At 37.7% G+C, this 26,838-nt stretch overlaps 1 protein-coding gene across 1 annotated transcript in view; it reads left to right on the top strand.

Moving 5' to 3' along the window:
* ca10a (carbonic anhydrase Xa) overlaps nucleotides 1-26,838 on the top strand; it is a 352,613-nt gene that overhangs the window by 227,508 nt on the left and 98,267 nt on the right. The window lies entirely within an intron of this gene.

Here is a 26,838-nt window from a genome sequence, read left to right as displayed (position 1 = left end):
CTTTAAAAGAAATTCCAGCAGAGGGCTGTGTGGAAACAGAAATACATCAAGATACACCTCGACTGGGTCATAAAACACAATTGAGGAATTACTTTGTTATGAGGCTTATTGTTGTTTTGTGAATCAGTCATTTATGTAGTTTTACCTTTAATCAACAGGTTACAAGACTGGTATTGGTTATTCTTATCACAGTAAAATCAACATAATGTGATGATAGTAATAACAACACATATTGTAGGGTTATTTTTGTAATTCTACACATAAGAAAGAATTATTCCATACTAAGAAATAAGCTGTACAAGGCAGGCTATTTTGCATTTTATAATAAGTTCACATGGACATACTAATGTATTTGCTGTGGATCTTTTTTCTCTGTCAGTTCTTTGCAGTTATTTTCAGACTGATCTGGTAGAATAATGCTGGCTCATTTTGTCATTTTGTAAATGATTTTCTGTTCTGAGAAAATGACACTCTGTCCTCTTCAGAGGGTTGAATAAAATGTATGAGGAGCCAAAATGATTAGATTAATATGTGATGAAAAATTATCATTATTCAAATCAGAATCTGTCACTCTTCCCATGATACTGGGACAAATGCAGCTGCAAATCTCAAAGTGATATACTCTGTTTAGACTCTATAGTAGAGAATTGTAAGTGCTTTGATCTATCAGTGCAGAGAAATTAGATACATACATACAGGAAGGATCACACATCATGATGATGGCAGGTCCATGATTGGACAGGGAAGCCATGGGGACAATAAATGAGAATTGTGTATGTGAATGTTAAAACTTGTCCTGTCCAGTAAGTGTTGTGTACTAGGCTTTCTGCATGGTGGTCATCTTCTTTCGACAAAATTTAGTTTTTTCAGGAAAACACATAAATAGTTGCTTACTCCCTACCCCATGCTCCCTGCTCAGGGAATGGCAGCTAAGAGAACTTCCGTTAGTAAATTCCATTTGGAATGCCCTGTAAAATTACAAATGAAGCCAGCACTCTCAATGTGTTACATTTGTCGTCCATTTACCTGAGATATTTGCTACTACTACTGTACTAATTTTAGCATTGAAGTTCACATTAGCAGTTCAGCAGCTAAGATAGCTAAACTAATGTTTGCTCAGCATGCTAAAAGTCTATTTTAAATGACAACATCAGCTTGCGAGACATCTAAGAAATTTTGAACATTGGTTTTCAAGGGAACCCCTTTCTCCTTTAAATCACATATTTAATTATTAACATTTGTAAACTGTTTTGTAAGCTCTCTCTTTTTCCTTGTAGTTTGGTACTAAGGCGAGTTGCAGTGACAGTCTTGTTATTCAACAACATGTGAAGTAAATGTCATGATACATTGTTCAGTTCTTTCCTCCACAGGTCACTGTTTTCTTTAAATTGAGTGTTTCTGCTTCATAAATGGACTGTACTTGTCTAGTGTTTTTTTAGTCTAGCTGACTCAAAGTGCTTCTAACACTACATGCCACATTCATACATGAATACAGCACCTTAGTCTATACATAACTACGTGCTTCCCACTCATTCACACACCAATGGATGCTTTGGTAGGCAACATGGGGTTCAGTGTCTTGCCCAAGGATGCTTCGACATGTGGCCAGAGTAAGCCGGAGTCGAACCACCAACCTTCTGATTGGTGATTGAGTGACTGCTCTTTCTCCTGAGCCACAGCCGCCTTTCTTATGGTTTGGAATCTTACTTAACCTGGTTCAATAGTCCACTTCACAGGAAAATAATGTCCAAACAGAACACTTAAGACAATAGCATGCTTCTAGTGTCAAAAGGTGATCAAAAAAGGATGTGAAAGATACAGACAAAACCAAACCTTATGTATTCTGTCATGCCAAAAGTCAGCTGACTCAATTTAATTTAACACAGTGATCATTTTATTGGAAAGTGCAGGAAGTCACCTGCTGAATGGGCTAAAATTCATTGGTATTACAAAAGCATTAATGGACATAAATCCAGAAACATTTTCCCCACTTTGCCCTATCTGACACGTTTTGTTGTTTCTCTTACAGACACACAAACACCTCTAATGTAATTTGTAATACTATACACACAAAAGTGCTTTCCAAATAGCCAGAGATCAACAAAGAAGGCTGAGATGCAAAGAGTTTCACAACTCACTTACAGCCGGGCTGAGTGATGGCCAGCGGGGAGGAAATCAATAGCAGGAGGGGATACACCATCAAAGCTGTCCACAGACCAACATCTCGATACAGTTGACAGGTTTTAATCCATAAAGCTGGAGTCTCCCCCGGAACAAAGAGAGAGCCAGGAGGCCCTTCTCTTATCTCAATCAGGGGTTTGAATTACAAAGACCTATCACTCCAGTTAGATGGGACTACACTGATTTAGTCTAAAGATTAGTCTCTGAGTGGAACTAGAGAGGTTTCATTGTTGTCTGGCTATTGCATAATAAACAAGATTGTTGTAAAATTAAGAGAAATTTATGATCAATGAAAAATACCCAATTCGCTTACAGATGATTTCATAAAACCTTTATAACTAGTTAAAGAGGTCCTTGTTTCTCCTCTTTCCATCTGTTTTGTGATGAAATGCAGCATTTTAGATATTTGTCGGGTTTGCAGCATGTACAAGAGGTACAGCTGTGACTACTAATGACAATACACAGAAACTAAAACTTTATTTACAGCCTCAACTTAAATAGCTCCACTTGTACAGCCCAAGCAAGTCTGACTGACAGCAAAGTAAATTTCTTTACTTTCATTACTTTAATAGACTGAAAAGCAGTTTTTTTAAGCCTTCAAATGAACCAACCCTCATTTTACTGGGTCAATATAACAATTTGAGGGAGGTACTGTGCTCTCTTTTATACTATGAAGAAGAGAATTCATGACTATACAACTGTTTCTATAGTTAAGTAAATAGCAAGCAAAACTTAATTTAATTTTACAGCACATTTCAAGTCACACTGACATGTTAAATTACATTTATAAAGACAAACTTTTATCTTGTATTTATTCTTACTCTGATTTGTTCTCTTATAAACTTTGGATCATTGCATTTATATATTTCATGATACAGTATATACCAATGCCATTCAGAAGCAGAGCAGGCTGAGCATTTGGAGGTTTCCTAAAACAAAAGATAATCAACCCTTAATTCGATTGATCATTTCAGAAGGAAGAAATGGCTTTGCACAGTTGCATTTAATAAAAGCAGTCAGGACATTTTGTTCAGGGATGGAACAGACTAGTTGCTCAGTCCCTACAGTGACTGACTTTTTAAGTTAAGGTATGATATTTACAAAATATTTCATCTTTTACTTCACCTCAGTTCAGTAATGAGTTGAATGTTGAAAATGAAACTTTAAATGTTTGCTCAAGTAAACATTGAAAAATCTGTTTTCTTAAAAGTATCATATTGATACTCTATATTCTTTATAATAATTGTAAAAAAGTGAAATGGCCTAGATAATCATATATAAGCAAAGAACAATGAGAACGTCCATTTCAAGGTGCTTTTTCCTGGATTATTGTATTTTTTGTTAGATCGGTTTCATGTTGGCTTGAGCTAAAAAAAATTATAACCATTATAACCTCACTGAGACAAACCAAGACCCATTATTTCCATTTGAACAAGTCTCACAATCTTCCTTAAATAAGCTAATATGCCAACATGCAATAGAAGTTTCAATCAGCAGGAATGGTTATAAGTTTAAAAACAAAAATTTACTCAAATTTGCCAACAGTGAAGTGGTGGATGAATTATCCCATCAATTATTAAAAGTATTGAATTGGTATTTTCTGCTGGAATGTAAAACCTCTAATCATTTTATTGACGAGCCATTTACTCTGACAAGCCCGAGGCAGTCGGATAGTGAAAAGATTTTAAACCTAATTCAAACCAGTTGTAAAGACGCACAACATTCTTGATGTCAACTGTTTCCTCTCCAAATCACATGGGCCACATTGGTCACGTACGCCCATATATTATGAATGAAAAGTCAGCGAGGAGGAAAGTGCACTGATCCAGTAAAGATTCATTCTGACAGTCTCAAACAGTCTCCCACCTCCCTTAGTCTGATCCTAACGCCTCCTTAGCTGAATTAAATCTCTTGATCCACTGCCCTCCTATGCCTGCACCACCCTCCGCGGTATGTCTGGGAATGTATACATTGGTTCATGTGTTCATCTTTATACATTTGTGAAGTGTGTGTGTGGACAGGCTCATGTAATATTCAGCAGACCTCCGGGCCCCCTGGGTGCCACTGGTCTGTCCTCTGATGGAATGGAAGTGTCTGCCCTCATCTCACCTGGTGACTGCTAAAGGAAGGAATAACTATAACCTTTTTACTCCTTCCTACCATTTCTTCTTCTTTCTCTCTTCACTGCCTCCTCATTTTCATTCAGAATATCTTTATCACCCTGTCCTGTCCTTTCAACTCTCTTTTTCCTCATCTACTCTGTCACCTCTCTCATATTTGTATCCCACTGTCACCCAATTGTCCCCTAACCCCATAAGTCCTTTTCCTATTTTTTTTCTGCCATTCTGTATTTCCATCACTTCTTTGGAGCTCAGTGTGCAGTCCTTTGTGCATCTCTTCTTCCTCCTTATCCCCCCTCCTCTGTGGGCAACAATCCTCAACCTTATGGCTGCCTTTTCACTCTCAGCATGGCAAAATTAGCCCTACCCTTCCAATTCCTTCACTTGATCCTGTGGGAAATAACAATGTTGCAGTCTGCTGTCGTTCTTTCACAGATCATAGCATTGAAATTGGAACTGGCTGACTGAATAGAAAAAATCAATACAAGGGGAGTTCCTATCGCGTCATTCACCTTTGCATCATTCTCCCTTCTGCCAAGAGGGGTGTGGGACTCTGCAGTCTGAACATCTGTATGGAAGGGTGTGGGTGCATTCAAATTATTTGAATTATTGAGTCTCATCACTCCCCCCTGGTGGCAGAGACTGAAGTGATATAATATAATGCAGCCCTTGAGGGAAGCAACAAGTGTTTCACATTCGTGAAATGTTCTCTCAATAAGTGTATATATGATAGTGTAGTGGATTATCTCTGCAGAATGAGTAACACTACTCTTCACAAGGCTTGTGTTCCGCAATCACAGCTTGTTCTAAACACGCAATGTTAAAAGTAGAGAAAATAAACGCTAAATGAGTAAAGCAGGTCAGTAGCAAGCTTTATTTGAAGCTATGTGAAAACAATTATTTTTCCTCTCCCTCATTTTTCACATAGTTTCTCTTCTATTGTCCTGTCCTTTTTATTAGACACTCTTAAAAAATATCCTCCTGTTCTGGAGACCTAGGTGAGCCAGAATGAGCTGTAACAGTAGTCATGCTGCTGTGTTTGCTGTGCTCTTTGTATTTTTTTTAATTTGTTTCATTCTAATTCCAGACCAACTTTTATCCTGAGGCAAAACTGGCATAAACAAAAAGCCTGTATGCAAATATTCAATATGAATCGTGAAAGACTGATTACATATTAATATATAATGCTGTCAGAGCTTCCAGATTAACATGAAACAGTAAATCTCTCTGTTTCCATCATGCAAGATTAACAAAAAAAACGACTTCTGATAAACAGCCTTGGTAATTAGACAGTATTTTGAATTCAAGTCACTAACAAAATAAATATGAAGCAATTTTTTTTTAAAAGCTACAAAATAGAAATATGAAACAGATACATTTCCATTGACTAGTCCAAAGTGCATGAATTGGGCTGCAAGTGTCACCACAAGGCGGGGGTATTTACTACATTGCTAATTTTTGATATTCAGTAGAAGAAGTAGTTGTTCTCTGGAAACAAACCTGGATAGAAAAAAGAAAACAACAACTCCGGTGGACATCCACAAGAGAAAAATGGAGAGAGCTCTTCTTGAAGAATTTATTTAGTCTCTGAATTTATCTGCAATATTATATTATATCTGCGAGGATTCCCAGAGATTGTTAACACTGGAATGGGCCGCTCAGGTATATTTATGACAACCCAAAAATATTTAGCAACCCACTCACATATTCTTAGTCTTAACTGCAAAAACAATGTCAACAATGTGAATGTTGTAGGCCTACACACAAAGTACTGACAGGTCAGGTTATTGTTTGCTGGCTCAGACAGGAAACAGCTGCTGAGTCACATGATTTTAATGTTTCCACTCCACCTTGTGAGCATTCTCATTCCTCTTTGAAACAGAACCAAAATGACCTTGAGCAATGATAACATTTTTTTTCTGTATTTGTACCATTTTCGTCATATTAAATCTGCCAAATGGAACACTAGGCATTTGTTACAGAAGGGTATGTAGAGGAGCACTGATGATGGATGCATTTTAAGGCTGTGTTTCGTTATGTAAGCTGTTTGCAGTCATGGTTTCCAATAATGGATCAGAGCTGTCATTAGTTTCACCTGTCTTTTACCTAAAAGTAAAAACGTCATGAAAAACTTCTCAAAAAACTTCTACAATGTTGATGCTGAACAGCTTTGTGGTAAAAAAGGATCTGTGTAGGGGTAGATTTTGTTTACTCACTGTACTGTACCACTCTATATACCTCACTAGGAGATATGTGTTGTTTCCTGCAATTATGCATATGCCAATTCTGGAATTTTAGGGAAGCTGATGATACCACCATTTTGATAATGCTACCATTATGCTCCAATCAACTAAGCCATCTGGTTGCCAGTTAAACAGAAAATTACAGCCACCGACGGAGCACTGCACTCACACTGTCTCTATGATGCCTCTGGTTTTACAAACACAGACGACTGCAAAAAAGGTTTGGAATGCTTACAACCTTTGTTCCTTCTTTTGACTCAACAACAAGCGAGAAAAGAGCATGTTTTGTGTGATATCTGAACATCTGCTGTTGCCAGTGTAATATGTGAGCAGACAAGGATGGGTGGGACATGTCAAGTGCAATGGGAGTTTCAAGTCAAGTGGGTAATATTCTCACCAGCCGTCTATGTATATATGTGTGTAAGAAAAGGTGTAGGGGCTGGGTTTGTGATGAGTGTGTGTGGCGGTTTTGAACATCTGGGCGTCTTTTTGAAGTACCCAGGTGGATAGTGTTGCAACAGCTGCACTGCTTCTCCTTTCGCTGCTCGGAAAGATGAAGGCTGCTTGACAAGCTTCCTTGATCTACAACACCTCCCCCAAAAATTCTGTCCTCTCTTCCCCACGTTCTTGAGTTATACAACCACCAGCTCAACCTACCCTGAGTCCAGGGAGATGTGGGCAGATGGGCCCACTCTACAGGTAGATAAATGCCGATACCTTCCCTCGAGGCGCTCTTTACATCAACAATGGCCCCATGAAGGAAGCTGTTGTTTTAGCAGCTGGTCCAGCATGTGTTTGTCCAAAGGCCCAGCAAAGTGAAAAGGGAAAGGATAAACTATCCAGTGGTATCAAAACTCAAGGGAACAATTAGAGTCTTGTGAGACATTTGCTATGCAGAACAATAAATAAGTGAGGATGCAACCCTTTAAGGCCAGCGTGATTCTGCATGCGTCTGTGAAGTAAACATTTTAGCTTCCAAAAAAAAGAAAAATCTTTCTTTGGGTTTTTCTTGATCTTTGCTCTCAATTATAATGTTAAAGCTCTTTTCTCAAATGTGATTAAACTCATGGTAGTGTTGAGTGCAGATAAAAGTGACTGCTGAAAAGTTCCCTCAGTGAGTTACAAACTCAGAAGTATTGCTTATTCATTAAACTTTTCATGTAAGTTTATCTTTGAACTTTCTCTGCAGGTTGTGGCTACATAATGTTCTAGCATTTTTCCACTCTGTGACTTCTTCACATTGAGAGTGTGTGTGGTAGGGCAAATGTTATGGACTAATTGCCCTGCGATGCATTAAAGCAACAGATGAAGTAACTGCAGCTGAAATGAAGATCAAATTTGAGCTTACTGTATGTGATGAAATAAAAGTGAAATGTGACACCTCATTGGACACATTCATAGCTTGGGCAAAAACAGTCAAGTATGTTCCAAGAAATGTTCTAAAGGGAGGTCCCAAAGCATTTCTTTCCATCTTCAACACACTGTGCACACCAATACTCTAATCTAATTTACCAATAAGCCTGTGTAATTACACTCTAAGATCTGCTCCACTGGGCAAAATGGCTTCTGTCCTCTGCTCCAGTGGCACAGTTGAAACCGCTGCCCTGTTGCTACTGATGAAGACAGAGAAGGAGAAGAACGTGACAAAGCATCACTGTTACAAATGAACATCTTTACATATTAATCAGGAAAACCTCAGTTGTGTGCTTCAGGTAATTAAAGAAGAGATTAATGATGGTCTTGATTCAGTTTATGAAAATTATAAATGATTAGAAAAGTCATGTTTCAAGTTTTATGAGTCAACACAGTAGATTCATAAAATCTGCACTTTGGATATTAATGAAGTTTAGCTCCTCTTTGCTTCAAGCCATTCCTCATTCATTTAAAAAACCCTGCATTCCTCTGTTGTCGTCTCAACAATTTTCAAGCAGCATGATACTTTTATCGTTCCATAAGAAGCCCTGCAGTGGAGTTTCATGTGGTTGCTCCTATTCTCTGCAATTTATAGAGATCCTGTGCTATGTATGGAACATCTTATGGTTTGGGAAGGGGACAAGAGAATGGAGAAGTGTTCTGTAATTGCTAGAATTTAGTGCTAAAAGTCACTATTTATGGTTTAAAGACTAACAACTTTTTAGTCATTCATAATTTTTAACAGTGAATTCTCTTGACACCACATACTGTCCGAAAAAGAGCAAATGATGGTAGACTTTGGTTGGTCTTCACTTAGCCCAGTTAATCAGCTTTGAACACACCAGGTTGATGACCAGAGGTATCCAAGTGGGGCTCTCTCAGTCCGCTGTCTCTGGGCCTTTCTCTGGTTGTGGATGACTTTCTGTTGTGGGTGGGTTGTTGGTCTCTTTTCTCCACTGGGGGCTTCCGTTGCCAAGAAGACGGAAGCTTCACCATTAAAAAAAAAAATTGACAAGATTGCGCTGGCTTTCTTTGCAGGGAAAATAATTACTCTGTGTGGTAACTTATGCAGCAGCGGCGGTTAAATTGTGCAAGGAAAAACAAAAGACACGGGATAACGACAGACAAACACAAAAAACATTTTCTTATTCTTTCTTATTTCTTATGCGGTTTTCCAAGTTTGATTCAAGGATGCAGGGCATGATGCAGGTTTCCAGTGTTAAGGGTTTAATAAAACGAAGAAAACTACATTTTTCCATGCTTTTGTCTTAACACACATTTGTTCAGAAGATTCTGAAAACACCACACCTTGATAAGATATTAAAATAAAGGTGTGAAATAAAACGTATAAAATAAAAGCACATGAAGTAAACAACATTCTCTTAACTAAAATAACAGACTACAGGTGTGGATCTTGAATACCTCACAAATTTAGATGGATATCTGTAAATCTACAACAAGTGAATAAATAACCAAACAACAACCTTCCTGTGTTTAACAGTGCAGCACATAAAGAAACAATGGAAAACATTTGTTAACAGCTGATATGAACTTCATATAAATGTCTGATTACTTTCTTAATTTAGGTTTAATTGCCGGTGCTCTGTGCTACAGACCACTAGATATCAATATGGCTGCATAGAAAAGTTTGTAATTTTCCCAAATAATGATTTCTTACTAATCATACCAAGTATGATCATGAAAAAGGTATCAAAATGCAGCTGGGGATATCACTGAAAACCTTATAGAACCTGTACAGAGGTATAAAACACATTTAACACGGTTTTAATAATCCAACTGAGAGTGAATCTGAAAAGAATAGTTGGTAGAGGTGTGAGGTGTCTGTTTCTTGTCTTGCTAGATAAAAGGGGGGAGACATGTCATGGCATTCTTTTGATTTACATGTCCAGGTAGGGGGAGGAACATATCGTCTGTCTGAGGTTCTTCACTCACAGGAAAAGGTTTTGTTTATTCACTGATAGCTTTTGCTAGCTGGTATTTTGATGTCCTCCAGATAAGTTATGGCACAGGTCTAGTGGAAGAGAGTCCCTCAAATCATTTCCAAAGAACAAAGGCTATTGTAAACAGAGGTGTTGTCTGTCTTTTCCTGGTGTGGAGGACCCACACCAGTCAACATTCAACAAAGAATGTTAATGGGGCCTCCCAAAGATTAGGGTCCACATTAATTCCACACTTGAATTCACTACAACAATCCATATGCTTACAAAGTTCTGCGTACAGTTATGTGTTCAGACAATTGTGCATCAGGGTTACTTCAGGGATCTAACCGGTGACTCTGGTGAAAGGAAGATCTTTTAAATTTAGGAGCCAGTTCTCTTTCCTGATTCAGTCCCTACAAACTGAGAGAACATTCTCACATCTCTTAAAACGGTAAATCCTATCTGTGTGTAGGACTGTGTAGAGTTACAGGTCAGCTGTTATCAGATCCTGGTGTGCACCCTTGATACAACTTCTGAGAACTGAGCATGACAAAGATTAGGATGTGGCATGCAAGTTTTCCTCGAAGGCCATGATACAACAAAGATGAGATTACAGAGAATCTTGCTGTGCTTTGTGCTGTATATAATCATAGTTTGGGGTTATGGTTAGCACTTACAGTCTACAGAAGTAACGTGGTTACTCCCTCTGAGTAATTTTTAATGTAGCTTGCTTCTTGGGACAAAAGTATATAGCCGTTGCAGTATGAGTGGGCTTGTATCCTCATTTGGTCATTGGAGTTTCAAAGAAGCATAGAATTGTACATTTTTAAGTTTGAGTATGACTGTACATCATTTTCCTCATTCTGTGAGTAGGGACCAGTCAATATTGTTGTTTGCCAGCAGATAACACTTCTTAACCTCATTACCATGACTATGCAATGCTATGTTATGCTAATGCATTCTTTTGACCAGAAAGTAATTTTTCACATATCACTTAATTATATATGCAAGTGAATGTATAAGAATTGTTGTGTATTACATTTCTATAGCTGTTCTTTTGAGCAGAATCAGAAATTTGCTGTTCCCCAGCCCAGCTAGTCTAACCCATGGCTGACTAAGGCGTCCATGCTAGCAGTTGCAGATTTCAGACGTTTCAGCTGCTAGCATCTACAACTAACCCAGCCCCTCCTTGCTGCTAGATGCTTGCAGGAAGCTGCCACCGTTTGCCAGGTGGCTGCTACTAGGCCAGAGCTGCAACTGCTAATAGGTGCCTCAGCCTACCAGGCAATACAGTGCTGATATTGTTGAAACCAAAATAAAGTGACAACACCGCCATTGTGGTACCTCCGCTGACATAAAACTGCTATTGTTTACTATGTTAGTTTGTTTACAGTCACTGCTCTAGCATCCCCACCAGTGACAGCTTGTGGTCACATTGAATGGGTGGGCTAATGTATTATAAAAGCCAAGTAGTTGCATTTCAACATAAAAGGTGTCCTGTTAGAATGTAAGTTTAAACTATCACAACAGCATGGGCCTTTTCGACAAACCATCAAAACGCTATTTAGAAGAATGCACTGATGGAAAATATACCATCTACCTATCTCTCTGTAAATACACATACCTTCATACCATACAAGGTTTTAAAAAAAGGTCAACCCAGACTTGTGCTTAAAAATTGGTTTCAACTCTAGCCTATTGCAATTTGCTTTGAAACACAATAATCCAAACATCAGCACAAAACTAAAATAGTAACTCCAGAAATATGAACGTTAAGAGATACTCCAGAAAATGTGCCATCTGTGTGACATGAATGGGGGTGGTCTACCTTATTTGAAGAGAAGCTCAGCGCGATGATTTCTCTGGGATGCAAACAGGTTGATCACCATTTTGTTAAAGTCAGGGGATTTCTGAATTAAGTCCCGCTCAATAGAAAGCACAGCCAATGCATTCAGTCTACTTCTCAGAAAAGACTTGATCCTCTTCAGGGTCAGAAAAGTGACTTTTTAGCTAGGCTAGCCGTTAGCCAGTCCTTTCTCTCAAACTAAGTTACACAAAAACTACGATTTTGGCGCTTTTCTTTCTGTGTAATTTGGATATCCCTTGGATGATGTGCCCCTACTTTTTTCACCTCAATTTTTTCTCCTAAGGACATTGTAGAAAACGGATTTGAAAGTAAATAATCCACTTTGTTAACGTTGATGCCTGCCATTGTCAAAGTTTTGCCCTACACACACACACACAAGCATGCGTGCACAACTCCCATGAAGTAGAGTCGTCTGTGATTGGCCCAAATCTTCTGGCTTTGGGCTGTACAGATTTAGCCCAAACAAGCCGCAAATGGACGGGGCGTTACTTGTAACCTGTCACTAAAATATTGAAGAAAAGTCAAGTGTAACTGAGTTGCTTCGCTTGGGCTGTAGATAATTAGCCCGTGTTCACCGAATTCATGGGTTTCGGTTCAGATTTTGCTCTGCCTCTGATTAAAAATTAAAAAAACAATTTGTTTAAAGTTTTTATTGAATTAGTTATATATCATATTCTCATTTGCATTTTCTCTGGTTCACACATCACATGCACATTAGCTGTAAAGCCCCACCCAGCAAGCAGTGGTTTGGTTAGTTTTATATCCCTTTAATACCAAGCAAAAGTTATGGCAAAAGGCTTTTTGTTAATGTTAACCTGTTGATGTTAAGATGTTAAGCTTTTTTTTTAAATCTAATCGTCTTATTCAAGAAATATGTAAACTAATTGTAAAAATGATGATATATGTGCAAGGTTTATTGATAATAAAAATCTTCTCTAGTTGTAGCCTCAGGAAATATTGTCAAAAACTTGACTGACTCTAAAACTTTCTAGAAAAAAACTGCAAGGTGAATCAGAAACACTGAGAAAACAAATAGACTCAAACTTACCACAAAAAGTCAAACATTTCACAAGAGTCCTTTTAAGATAAAACCACAAGAAGACAAATGAAGGAGACTTTAATTGCCCACAAAACCTAAAAAAGATGCAAAACAACCAGCAACAGAAGCAAACAGACTCAAATATAACTCACTGAAAAGAGTGGCAAAGATAGATAAGGCTACTGCATATACACAGAAAAGAGCCATTAACAGATGTAAAGTTAAAGATGCTGAAAAATCATAAGAAGATGCAAACAGCCACTGCATCAATCTCTCAGTCTGAGTTTCTAGCTTCTATGTTGGAGTCATGAGTACAGTTTCACTTAATCGTTGTCTCACTAGTTGCCCCTGGAGTTTAACAAAGCCTTTAATGCAAGAGGAAGTCATAATTGTCTCAGAGCAGATGTGTGGGCCTAGCCTTAAACATGACTAATCAGAGGTAAGTTTTTCCTTCCCTGAGCACCCTCCTCTGCACTGAGTGGACAAGTGGCATTTTCACCTGCCACCCTCATAATTACACCTAAGTGGGAGGGATTGACACTTTGTGGAAATTTACAAAGAGCTTTTGGCAAAAAGAGGCTTCAAGTCCAAAGGTCACCCTGAGAGTGGAGTCAATCTTTATTTCAAACAGACCGTGACAACTGGCTACACTTCTCCACTTTTAGCTTTTATATTTTATCTAATTGAACTCTGAATCTGCCATCGAGGTGAGGTTGGGCTTTCTGATTTTTTTCTGCCTGTTGATCTCTGACAGACGAGGCCAGCATATTTTTCCCTCTCTGTCTTTTTCTCTGTCTGTCTGTCCTGCAGCTGCCATGTCGTCTGTCACTTCAGCTGTGCTCTATCCTCCCCAATGTTGTGCAGATATTTCTTCCTCACTATTGCATCTGCCCCTCCTCTCCTCCAACCCTCCTCCTCCACCTTTCCCACTCAGCCTCTGTGTCCTTCACTAACTCATCTCTTGATTTTTCGGCCCACGCTGTGGGCTTGACTGACATGTACTTACACTGACAGACCATAAAACCTAATAAGTGAAAGCATCATCTGCATTAAATGTGTTCACTTTGTGATATATACTGTGTAGATGTATTATGTATGTATACATGTACAAGTGTTTCACGTATATTTGCTCTATGGTTTAAAGTGCTATTTCCCTCATCTATCTTGAAAATATGTACAGTTTCAAAGAAGTCTTATGTAACACAGTCCGTAGCTCTGTTCATCACTTTGATGCTGAGCAGCAGAATGGTGAACGAAACCATGTTTCTTATTAGTAAATGAGAATGACTATGTACTTGTATGAAATTGTAAAATGCAAGTCTTTCGTAATGGCGTCTGCTTGGACTGATGATAATGACGATAATTTGCTTCTCAAAATATGTTTTGTCCAGGTTTACCTCAAATATGCTAAAAAATTTTAAATATTATGGTGGAACCCCCACTTTGTTACAGAGTGTTCAATAAATTAAGTATTAAGCAGGCTAACAAATTACTGACTAACAAACCTATCACTGTTTTGAAACACAAGCATATTCAGCTTTGTATTGAAGGTATAGGAAGCTGTTTAAAATACGGAGTGAATACAGAGCAAATTTTATTAAGAAAATCTTGATGGAAACTGATCACGCAGGCCTGGAACAATCTTTTAGACTTAGTTTGCCTGTTGTATTATGTATTTTGCAGTACTTTGATATGCATATTTCAGTAAACTGAGCAATAAAATGGTTAAATATTGTGTCTGGATGTCTGACCATCCGTCAGACCGGCTCCAGGTCCCTTCTTCCATGCACCCCCTCCTCCCATCCCTCTAAGTTTATGGCACAGATCTGTGGAAAATCTGTGGTCTGAGAAATTTCCCCAAAGTCCTTTCATAGGGTAAAGGTTGTTGTAAATTAGAGGATCTCTGGTCCTTACAAACGAACATCTCCACACAGGAATGTGGGAGATTTCCAAAGTCTTAAGTTTGTATTAAATTCCACACTTGAGATTGTTACATTAGTGACGATAGCAACTTGACTATGAATGACGGTGAGGATCTGACAATGAACATGAACCAACTAGGAGACTAAATATAGAGGAAGGTGATTAGTGAGTGAGTGAAGCTGATGACAGTGAACACAGGTGAAGGAAGTGGAACTGATGGCAGGGCAGGAGAGACATAAATTTCAAACATAATACATGACAAAAGAAAAAGAAAACATGACATGCTGCAGTAAAGTTCTCATCCATCCATTCTTAGGACAGTAGAGAATTGGGTATGAAATTATTGGAATGGAAATAGTCCAGTGCAAATGTACATAACGATATTCTATTAACCTCTGACAATTTTCATTGGCCTGTGTCCTCATCGGGACTGATAAACCTGTTTTATTCTGTCATCAATATCAGAATAAAGTTTGATAGATTGTGAGTGCATCAACATGTGTCTTACCCTCTACTTGTCAGGTATTAGCTGCACATTCCTTTTCAGCCTTGTCTGGATCTTGTCTTTCTATCAAGATGTTTTTTATTGCAAATCTCTCATGAGTACTTCTCTTACATTAGTGGCAGTGAACAGAGTGACAGGACACAAGTTATCTCAAAATGGTTCTGCTTTGACTGTGAAAACCAATATCTCAGTATTTGCTCAACACTGTTTCTCATTTTGAGGTCAAAATCAAATGATGGAATCACGCAGTGTGACAGCGGGGCCCAGGAAATGAGGAAGATAGGTGCACATCATTGGCTTCCCCTGGAGTAAAGCTGTCTGGCTAATGTACATTGGAAGTATTTTTGGTAATATCTCTATTGATCAACAGGACTACCGAGTTGCTCATATGTTGTGAGCCATAGTGATTACACAGATCATTAATTCAACCTCCACGTCTCAAAACACATGCGTCTGACGCATCATTGCATTGACGCCCTGATTATAACTCTGCGGCCACGTCCTTCTACAGATGAGATAGTTACAGCAATAGGATAGTTATATAATATGTTGTAAAGCACTTGAGCAGACCAGATTGGCACACCTGCTAAGAAAGGCTTTTTACAAAAAATATGACACCCAACAAGAATAACTGGAGACAAAAAAAGAAAATAAACTGTCTTCTGAAGGGTAGCTCCATCTTTGGGTTCATCTGTGTGCATCATTGTTATGAAGGATTTTGAACCGTGCAAGACATGTTGTATTGTCCTCTTGTGAATAAAAAGACAAATCCTTAATCACAATGCAGAGTAAGTAGGAATTTAATTGCTTGCAGGTTTGATTAACTAAATTTTAGTGTCCTTGTGAGACATGTCAACCTTGCCATTTTTTTTTTTTTTTTTTTTACTGACATCTTATTCAATAATGATGGAGGGTGTCGTATGATCTGCACATAGTGAAGCTTTGTGGGGAAATAGTATCAATAGAAATAAAACATAGAGTTTACAATTGTCAGAAACTGGCAGGACACAGGACACACTTGCAGGATAAGTTTCAAAGTAAGATAGTTTATCATAAATAAACATCTTAACATAAACATCTCCGTTCAGTGAAACAAACACTATGAAACACTCTATTACACTGAACTCTATAATTAAAGTAGAGACAGATGTCTGTATAAAACTTTATCAAAAATAACATGAACTCCACTCAGGGAGGAAAACGAAAAATCTTATAAAATTGAATACGTAAATTGACGCTCTCTTCTAAAGAGGCAACAAAGAAAACTCTCCATCAAAAGGAGGAACTAGAATTGTAAACTTTAATTCTATAATAAAAATAACTCTCTCTAAATGGAGGTAATACAAAAACGATTACAAAATAAACTCTCTGAAAGGAGGAAACCAAAATCAGGCTATGGAAATTCATCCAAGGTAACTAGAGATACTGAAAAACATTAACAAAGCAAAACACCGAAGGAGTAACGCTTGACTTCAGGACTGAATACAAGATTCAAAAATCGGAAAATTCACGAGGTTGGAAACTAGAACACAAGGATCTAATACGGGTTTCGGAGGCTAGTAATGCAGACTATAACGTACAACACACTGGTAACGAGACAGGGGAAGACGCAGACTATATACACATGAGGATGCAGGGAATTCAGGTGGAAACACTTGGGATAATCAAGGGAGAGACTCAGGCACGTGACACGGAAGGAAGGGCAAGTTATTTGAAACAAGAGGGGAAGTTAGTATACAAAATAAAACCGGAAGTGACAAGACAATGTGCAAAAACAAAAAGTAACCATGGAACATGACAACAATATTTTATAAACTGTCTCTTGAAGAGTGGAGCAGGTATTCACAAGAGACTGTTTTGAAAAGAAATTCAAAGTTCAAGCAAAAGAGAGACTGAGTTATCCTGTTATGCTTTTGTAATAGTCATACTCCAAAAACACCCATTTTGACTTTAACATTAAGGAATAATTTGTAACAATTACCGATGTCTATTGGTCAACACAAACGCCGTCCCCAACAAGCTAGCAACACCCGTCTCAGAGAAAACAAGCAACTTCAAAGTCACTCTGAAGATCTTTATTCTTTATCAGCCAGTTTCATCTTGGGAAAAAAACACACCAGTGTTTCATCTTGTTTTCTACCTTTACCTAGTTCACATCTTCGTGTTTTCACCTCTCTGACGAGGTTGATTCATACACCATTGCTTCTTGTATAAAGTAAAGAGTACGAGCCTCCATTTCTTAAACGTATATCCTCAAACTTCCTATAGAACAATTTCCACAACTACTAATTCCTTCACTTTCTTCTTCTCTGTCACCCTCTGAACAGTACTCTTCTTCTACATGCCTTTAAAGCCTTCATTTCATTCCATATATTCAAGGTTCATTCAATATATTCAGAGTTTCATTCAATATATTCAGAGTTTCATTCCATATATTCAAGGTTCATTCAATATATTCAGAGTTTCATTCCATACATTCAGAGCTTCATTCAATATATTCAAGGTTCATTCCATATATTCAAGGTTCATTCAATATATTCAGAGTTTCATTCAATATATTCAGAGTTTCATTCAATATATTCAGAGTTTCATTCAATATATTCAGAGTTTCATTCCATATATTCAAGGTTCATTCCATATATTCAGAGTTTCATTCCATATATTCAAGGTTCATTCAATATATTCAGAGTTTCATTCAATATATTCAGAGTTTCATTCAATATATTCAGAGTTTCATTCCATATATTCAAGGTTCATTCAATATATTCAGAGTTTCATTCCATACATTCAGAGCTTCATTCAATATATTCAAGGTTCATTCCATATATTCAAGGTTCATTCAATATATTCAGAGTTTCATTCAATATATTCAGAGTTTCATTCAATATATTCAGAGTTTCATTCCATATATTCAAGGTTCATTCAATATATTCAGAGTTTCATTCCATATATTCAGAGTTTCATTCCATATATTCGAGGTTCATTCCATATATTCAAGGTTCATTCAATATATTCAGAGTTTCATTCCATATATTCAAAGATTAATTTCCTGAACGGCATGCCATATATATATATATATATATATATATATATATATATATATATATATAATTATGCTCTGGTGACTTCTAAAGCTGCCCAATAAATCAAATTCATCATGTTGAAAAGTTAATTTAATAGTTATTCATATTTATATCAAGATCTATTCTTTAATAGAGACTCAAAAACATAAATATGTCACAAATCCAACAATACAGTGACAAATGGAATTTATATTAATAATGAAAGCAGTCATAAAAACATTTAGTAATAAAACTTTAAAACCCCTGAGAAGAATTAATCTAGATTGAGAGTGGAAGATGAGCACAGATACTGCTACCACCTCTGGAAACACTAGTGAGAATACTGAAGAGATCTATCATGAATTAGTCATTAACATTAGATATTAAACGATAATTATCATACCGTCATTATATATTTACTGAATTTTAACGCAATCTCAGGACAGAATATGTAATGGCTAGTTTGATTCACCGCTCTTAGTTTTGCAATCTCACAAAAGAGGTTAAAATATTTTAGAAATGTTTTTCATACTCCGTTCGCTTCCCAACATATTAAGTTTTGATTAATCAGCACATTGTTCAACATCTCTATATATTTTCCTTCAACATCCAGCTTCTACATTTTGCCAGTGTTTATTTGACCACAAACATAATAATGAAGATGGGGCTAGCTTCACAAACTGTCATACACAAAGTCATTAGTTTGAGGCTTGTTCAGCACAACTTTCCTTATTCCTCTCCCATTGTCAATTCCTTTCTGTTCCCTTTCTACTAAGTTCTGATTCAAGAACAGTTAGCGTTAAAAGTCAAACATATATTAAGGAAGATGGTTTGGTCTATATGTGATAAAATGCACGGTTAGACAGTTGTTATGACTTAAACATTTTACTATTCATTAGTTGCACATCCAATCATATCACATGAACATGGCCTTACAGAAGACTACGGAATAATCATCTTAATTTTTAAATGTGATATTCTATTCTGTGTACAATGAAAATATAGGGAAAAATATATTTACCTCTGTTGAATGTGGGTTTAGACAAAAGATGTCTAAAAAAAATGTTGATGCCAAAAAGAGCCATTGAGGAAAGACTGAAATACAATACAATAATCCCTTGATTTATATAGCCCTTCATTTCTATCTGCTTATTTTACATGTTGGCTGTAAAATGTTTATGGACAGTTCAATCAAAAATATTTTTACAGTTTATTTATGAAAATCACTGAGATTAACAGATATCCCTGACTGTTCCCACACCCACCATCTGCACTTAACAGACTAGATTTTCAAATCTACTTAAGGAAATATTGTTTATATCCATCGTGCCTGTGCTGCCAGCATGTTGATCCTTGTTTAGACCTTAAAAATACTGGCCTCTCTAGAGTTAACATGCAGCATCATCAGCTATTTATGTAAGAGCAAGGCCAACAGGGACCAAACTGGTGAAAAAGAGCGATAAAACCCAGAGAATATGAACGTGTGAGTGAGTGATGATTTGTGTTTGCATGGGTAATTGGATGCGGCTGTGTTTGTGCACTTGTCTACTTGTCCATAAATTCATGGTCTGTGTCTCTCACCCTCTCAGAATCTGCATTTTCCCCCTTCTTCTAGAAAGAAAAGAGAAGCAGCTGAACGTTTTTGGAGCCAAAGCAAGGAATAGTGAGAGATCACCCTCCAAATCCTCCCATAATCCCATTTTTGAAAGCTATTGCCACCTTTGTATGGTTTTGAACCTTTGCATTTGTGAGAGTGGTTGAGTTTTTGTGTGATTATAATGCTGTTTATACAGCAGTAAACATCAGGAAAATGTGGGCCATTATAAATGCTACAGGTTTTCATGCTTGTGTTAATGCCAAAGCAGCACATTGAAGCTTGTTTAAGAGCAACAGTACCTCTATTAAATAAATGTATAACTGTACTGCTGATATTATCAAATTTATACAGTGAGGCACACTGACAGTAAACATGTAATGTAAGTACTAGATCTCCTGACAGTGTTTTTTCCAGTGTCACCTTACCAATCAGCAGATTCAAGATCTCTGAGATGTTTAAAAAAAGATTGTTTCAGACATATTTTACTTAGGAGCACAAGAAGACAGGGTGGCTTCCTCTCTTGTGAAATGTTTTTTCAACCATTGTGTAACCATGGCAACCACAGAAACTACAGAGAGCTAAACAATGAAGGAGTTCATTTAGCTGGCATTAGAGTGTTCTGATTTATGTACCTCCTAACCAGCTGAGAACAACAATTAATGACAGAAAGGGCTCATCTAAACATCAACTTCATTTAAGTAAAGCCCGTGGATATCTTGATATGAGCTGTCAGCTCTTCCTATGTTTATTCTGTCTTGTTACATAATCCTGGGTCTCTGGGTAACCTGTTTTACTTAGCTGTTATTAAACGAGAGAAGGTGGGTTGTGCATCATTGTAGTTATCAGAAGCAGTCGATGTTGCTCTTATCTGCAAGTGAGGCAGCTGCTTTCCTGCAGTTCATCCAAGCACCAAATACAGAAGAAGGAGCTCACTGTCAAGGTGCCTTCATAGAATATTTGATCATTTTAGTGCTTTGTGGCAGCTTATGCTACAGAAAAAGTTAATGAATTAAACTTTACAAAGGATTTTTAGATGCCTATGTTTAAACAAATATCAACTATAGTGATTGTGTGTAGTGTCAGATGAAACATCTTTTAAATAGGACAATCCCTAAAGGCATCCACAAATGTTTTTCTGACAGAATAAACATTAAGTTAGAAAAAAATTAAATTTTGCATTGAAACTGACTGACTTTGTGGGAAGTTTCTGCAAACTCTTCAATAACAGTACAAATATTATACCCCTCTGTGTTTCAAATTAACATGGAGGGAATCCCTTAGCCTCAGTTTTGAATGTGTCAGGTTAACATAGTGAATTTGTTTATTTCCACATCATCTTACATGTTGGATTAACATCTTAACACAATCTTTTGCAACAGTAAATGACAGCAAAAGTAAACAACAGTTGAAAAGTGAAAAGTCTCGGGTCTCATGATTCAAAAGACTGTCTTTACACCACACCCTTTCGACTTCCTTAAGCAAGTCATCATTCCTTCAAAAGTGAATACTCCTGAATGATGCAGGGTCAATGTCTGATATAAACACACCCGTGTCAGCATATCAACACTAAGAACACCTTGTGCTCATCTCCCAAAAGCCTGGAGCTTTCACAAAAGCAGTGACTGACACACTGGGATCAGAGTGAGACCATGGCTCTAGTCTTTTAAGAGAGCCATGTGTGATTTGTTTCCACATTTAGGTTTTGGCACCAGAATTATTTGGTTTGGTTAAGGGAAAATAACTGTCATTTCAATAATGCTATGCAGTGATGTTTGCAGTCACTTCAAATGAGTAAATGTAAAATGGTAAAGGGTGCTTTAAATGTGGAGCCAAGAGGATCCTGACCAAGTGCTGGTACGCTAGAACTTATAAGATAATTGGTACTCACTTTCTTTGGGAGAACATAGAAGGCTTTTGTCCATAGCAATACAATGTGAGGAACATTGTGTTTTGTGATCATGATGTTTTTTCACCCTTGAAGACCTAGAGCAATTTTAGAACAGTAGCTATTTTAACCATGGCCAGAAGCATAGGCTTTTGAGGGTTAGGAGACATTGTGACCATTCCCCAAGAGGTGTTGCAACATCAAATATGCTTCTCACATTTTCTACAGTTGTTTATATTTATTGTATACTGTATCAATTATTTTCACATGTTGGTAGAAACATAATTTGTCTGACAATATGTCTACAGCAAAGCATACAGAATTTTTGGGAACAGGGTTGTGGTGTGTATGTGTCATCATTGGCTCATGGAATCTTTTCAACTTCTTCAATCAGCTCCGTCCACTGCTACAAGGTCTCTAAATGTCATGAGCACTCACTGTGAAATTGCAATTAAGACCGTAATAAATAAGTGATCGAGAAACAGTCTCTCACAGGCCTGGATGGACTGAGGCACATTCACCTAATTAAGATTTTATGATCAATTAGAAGCATTCGTTGTGAGAATGAAGAACCATTTGAGGCAAAGTGATGCAGAGACGTAATGAAGTGAAACAGGCATCCATTTGATTCTTTCCTTGCTTGTGTAGATATTCTCTGTAGATATGTGTGTATGCATTTGCTATTCCCGTGGAGGCACCTCTTCCACATCCACACACACTCCCCCATGGTGTGCACCTCTATCCAGGTTGGCGTGGGAAAGGGCTGCAAAGTTCATTGGGTAGATTTAAAGAGCCTAAAAAGTTCACTGCTGTGCCTGTTCTATGTCTTTCTGAAGAAGCGAGGAAAACCAAGTTGGAATTAATGTCTCTGTTTGCAGAAAGACATAGTAAGAGAAAAAAAAGAAAAGGGTGAAGGAAGCAATGGGAGCAGTCCTCGGAGGCTGCAGACTGTAATTCATTTCAGGTTGAAATCAGATCAGACAATTAGAGGAGAAATGGCTGCCTTGGTAAACAGTGGTCCTCCACAGACTCATCTGAGATGGAGCCTAATTCTGCTCATTGTATCTGAGAGGAAGTGTTTTCTCTTGCTGTCATTAGCATCGGGTGTTTGGATTGCTCCAAACTCCTGCTTGATTGTTTAAGTCATAAAAAAGGACAGATTAGGTCCCCCTGTGCTCTGGTCTCTTTCACCCTTGCTCATTTCGGAGTCTGACACCATCTCAGAGTGTGTCAGTATTTCGGCCAACTGTCTTTTGTCATTTAATCCAAATGTATATGCAAAATGCCCCCTACCGTCCTCCACCCTCCATATGTTGAAGTGGCAGATTAATTACAAAAACAGAGCAGACAGAGACAGAAGACAGCGACAAATAGAGAAAGAAAGGAGGAAAATCGTCAGGGAGAGAAAGTTCACTGTAATGAGTGTGACAGATTGTTCTCTAAACAGACTAATTGTAAAAAAGCATATTCCCTTTTAAAAATAGATGAGGAGTAATGAGGCAGGGACATAGAGGACAATACAGAGAGTAATGGTGTGTGTGAGGCCAGAATGAGAAACTCTGGAAGGCGCAGTACAATATGCCAACATGCTGCTTTAGGCACAAAATAGTCTGGCCTTGGGCTAAGCACTGGGGCATCTTGGGTCATAGTCAAAAGTTTCTGACTGTATTTCCACCAGTGTCACTTAACAATGTACAGTCGTTACACTGGTGCACAGTGAAAAATGTGTCAGTTTACAATCATGGTCGTACTTTTAAGCTCCAAATTCGTGGTATGCCTATGTTTTGCATTAGGTTAAACTCAATCAAAAATTGTAAAAAATATTTTCAAATTGTTACTTGCTTACTTTCTACTTCACATGAAACTGTTACAAAAATAAAATTGCTCCTAAGGTTTGAAATTTGGATATATGGAGGTTGGAAGGTGGGGCTACACAATGAACTGTCACACAAGAGAACCGACTAACAGCTCTATCCGACTCAATATAGTTTAAGGACTTATTGAAAAATAGATGGCTTGGCTTGAATATTAATATACATGTGTTTATAGGTTGGCTTAATATGCTCAACTAGAGCCTACGCCTTCTGCACATGATTCCATCCCAAATCATATTATTTGTATGCATTAGTCTGGCTTTGAGAAACTAAATTTTTATATGATTTCAGTTGGACAAAGATATATTGTAATAATCTGGTTTTGGTTGTATGCCACATATGTTGCACAATAATTCTTTTTTTTTTCCCAGTGTCATGAAAACATGTTGAACGTTTCCACCACAATGTGAATTTTGCAATGCCTTAAACACATGACATATCTGGTTCTGCAATACATGTAATTCAACCAGATTCAGACATTTGACATTTAATTTCGTCTTGCAGCTGTGTAGATAAAAAAAAAAGATCAGACTTTCAAAAATATGTATTATTCTATGATAATTAATATGACTTCAATTAGCAAATAATTGCAAACTGAAGTCATTACTAAAAGTTGCAATATTACACTAGAGTATACAGTAATGTTAAATCCTACTGCCATGTTTTAAGGTTACTGAGCATGTCATATTTAGGGGTGGCAACACCCATTCCGACATCCCACCATTCCGACTTCCCACCATTCCGACATCCCACCATTCCGACTTCCCACCATTCCGACATCCCACCATTCTGACAAAGCTTTCCATTTAAGGAAATGTGCATTACTCATGAGATAACAGGCCCTTATTTCTGTTCACATCTGTACACATGTCTTAAAACATGTGGACATATGATACAGTCTTTAAAAACGTAATTAAAGCCCCCACCCCCACCCTCTCTGCCTGTTATTCTTCAAAGCTTGTGATGTCTGAACGATATTAAATTGATACTGAATGATAATTTAAAGGTCAAATCTACAGTCAGAGGGGAGGATCAGGTGGATGTGGGCTTTTTCGAATTTTGAAAATAAAAGTAAAAGATGATGGCACTCAGGATCCATCCATAAGGGTTGTGTTGTCACTATTCACTATAAATCTGGTGTGTGCGTGTAATAGCTGTCATGTAGGTGTGTCGGATACCGTCAGATCCTGACAATGTCATGAGTCCATGGTAATTTTCAAAACATACTCCAATAGCAAATTAATGATATTCAAATAGATTATTACACAAAAAGGAGCGACAAACATAGACAAACACTGTTCACTTATTGATTTAAAACTATTAAAAAAAATAATAATCACAGCGTCGCCTCACAGCAAGAGGGTTCCTGGTTCAACTCCTGGCTGGGGCCTTTCTGTGTGGAGTTTGCATGTTTTCCCCGTGTATGCGTGGGTTCTCTCTGACCAAAGGATTAAGAGGATATAGAAAATGGATGGATGTTTTGGGTAGCCTAATACATGACACTGGTTTTATTTGCAGCACCGGGATGTCCGACACAGATGAGCTTTCACTGATGTCTGTAATTGCAATTATTACTTCTGCATATGATGCCAGCGTGCAAAAGACGCATGGGCTCTGTGGAGAGCTCCGATCCAGCTGGAGTGACAGGTCACTGACACTGTTATTTCTCCTTAATCTAACATGTTTCAGACTCGCCCGATTTACATTAATACCTTAGGTGACCAGATTTCTGAAATGAAAATCGGGGACATTTTTAATGCGCCGGTGTAAAATCATTAAATATTATTATTATGAAATAAAAAAAAAAACTGGGACAAGTACTTTTTCATCTATTTCATCCAGCTTTTATTACACAAAAGGCTGCAATCAAACGAATGGGTGACATCACATACCGTCCATCCACTGAGGAAGACAAAAATATCATAAATTAAGATGGATTTTTTGGGTAGAAAAAGAGCAGAGGAGAACATGAGAAAAACGTGTCATCACCTGGTAATCTCATGCAAATGTTAACGTTACAGCTTCACGAATGACAAATATGAAAACAGTGTCATAATGTTAACGTTCACTGACTTTTATAACATTACGCTAGGTCTTCAATTCAGATAAACAATCATACTGTAACGACTTGCGGAGACTTTGTAGACAAGACGTTGTCGAACTGCTCTTTTATTTTACTGTACAACATACAGCTTACAACACAGTCATTGCTGGACCAGAAAACACATGCGACTGTCAGCACTGCTCTGCAACCAAAACCCAGGAGAGCGCCAAACCTGCAAACAGACTGGCCCACGCCCACTCTGCTCCACCAACCACCAGCCCACACCTGAGTGACATGACCTGCAGTCCAGTGATTGACAGGGAGAGGAGGAAACAGCCAACTGCGTGCTTTTAACTTTACTCTGGGTCGTTATAATACTTACACTCACAGCCAAGTCTACTGCCAGTTCACAAAAAATAAATAAGTTAACACACAACATACAATTTATCGCGGCCGCTGACTCCTTTTCTTTCCTTTTTGTCGCCTCTGATCTTTGTTGTTGACGCTGCTGCGTCTGTACGTCATACGACGTCTTCTCTGGCGATGCGTTACATTTTTGGGGGCATTTTCTGGGACAACTTTCACCGGGGACAGGTCACTCAAAACGGGGACGTCTGGTCACCTTATTCATACCTGTTTGTTGATATTTGAAATTTAAGGCAATTTTGATAACAATTTATTATAGTTGGTTTGCGAGGTTGTCGAGTTCCGACCATAGGAGGAAAAAAGTGTCGGAATGACTAGAGGTTTGTTAGAAAATTAAGTGTCGCCATTCCGACAATTTGAGGCCCATGTCGGAATAGTGGGATGTCGGAATGGCACATTGTAACCCATATTTAGTTAACATGTGCATCGTTATGTGCTTTATTTCTGTTTTCAAGCTGTGATTCAATCAACAAGTCTTTAAAATCACACTCCAGTGTGGTGACAGGGACTAAAATACTTTTCTCTTAGCAGTAGAGCCACAGTTTACTCAATTCTGTCCAAAAGTGTAGAGCTGAGAGAATTAGAATTTTTTTCAGTTGGACTTTTCTAAAAAAAAAAAAAAGTTCTTAAAGGGTAAGTTCATTTTTTTAAAACCTGGACCTTATTTCTGGCATAAAATACGTTAATCTACTCACCAATAGCAGTTTGGTTAAAGTCGG

Source organism: Leuresthes tenuis, unplaced genomic scaffold, assembly GCF_036924035.1.
Source record: "Leuresthes tenuis unplaced genomic scaffold, fLeuTen1.0.hap1 SCAF_20, whole genome shotgun sequence".
Taxonomy (NCBI): domain Eukaryota; kingdom Metazoa; phylum Chordata; class Actinopteri; order Atheriniformes; family Atherinopsidae; genus Leuresthes; species Leuresthes tenuis.
Note: the sequence above shows the minus strand (reverse complement) of the source record. Positions and strands in the feature narration are given on the sequence as shown.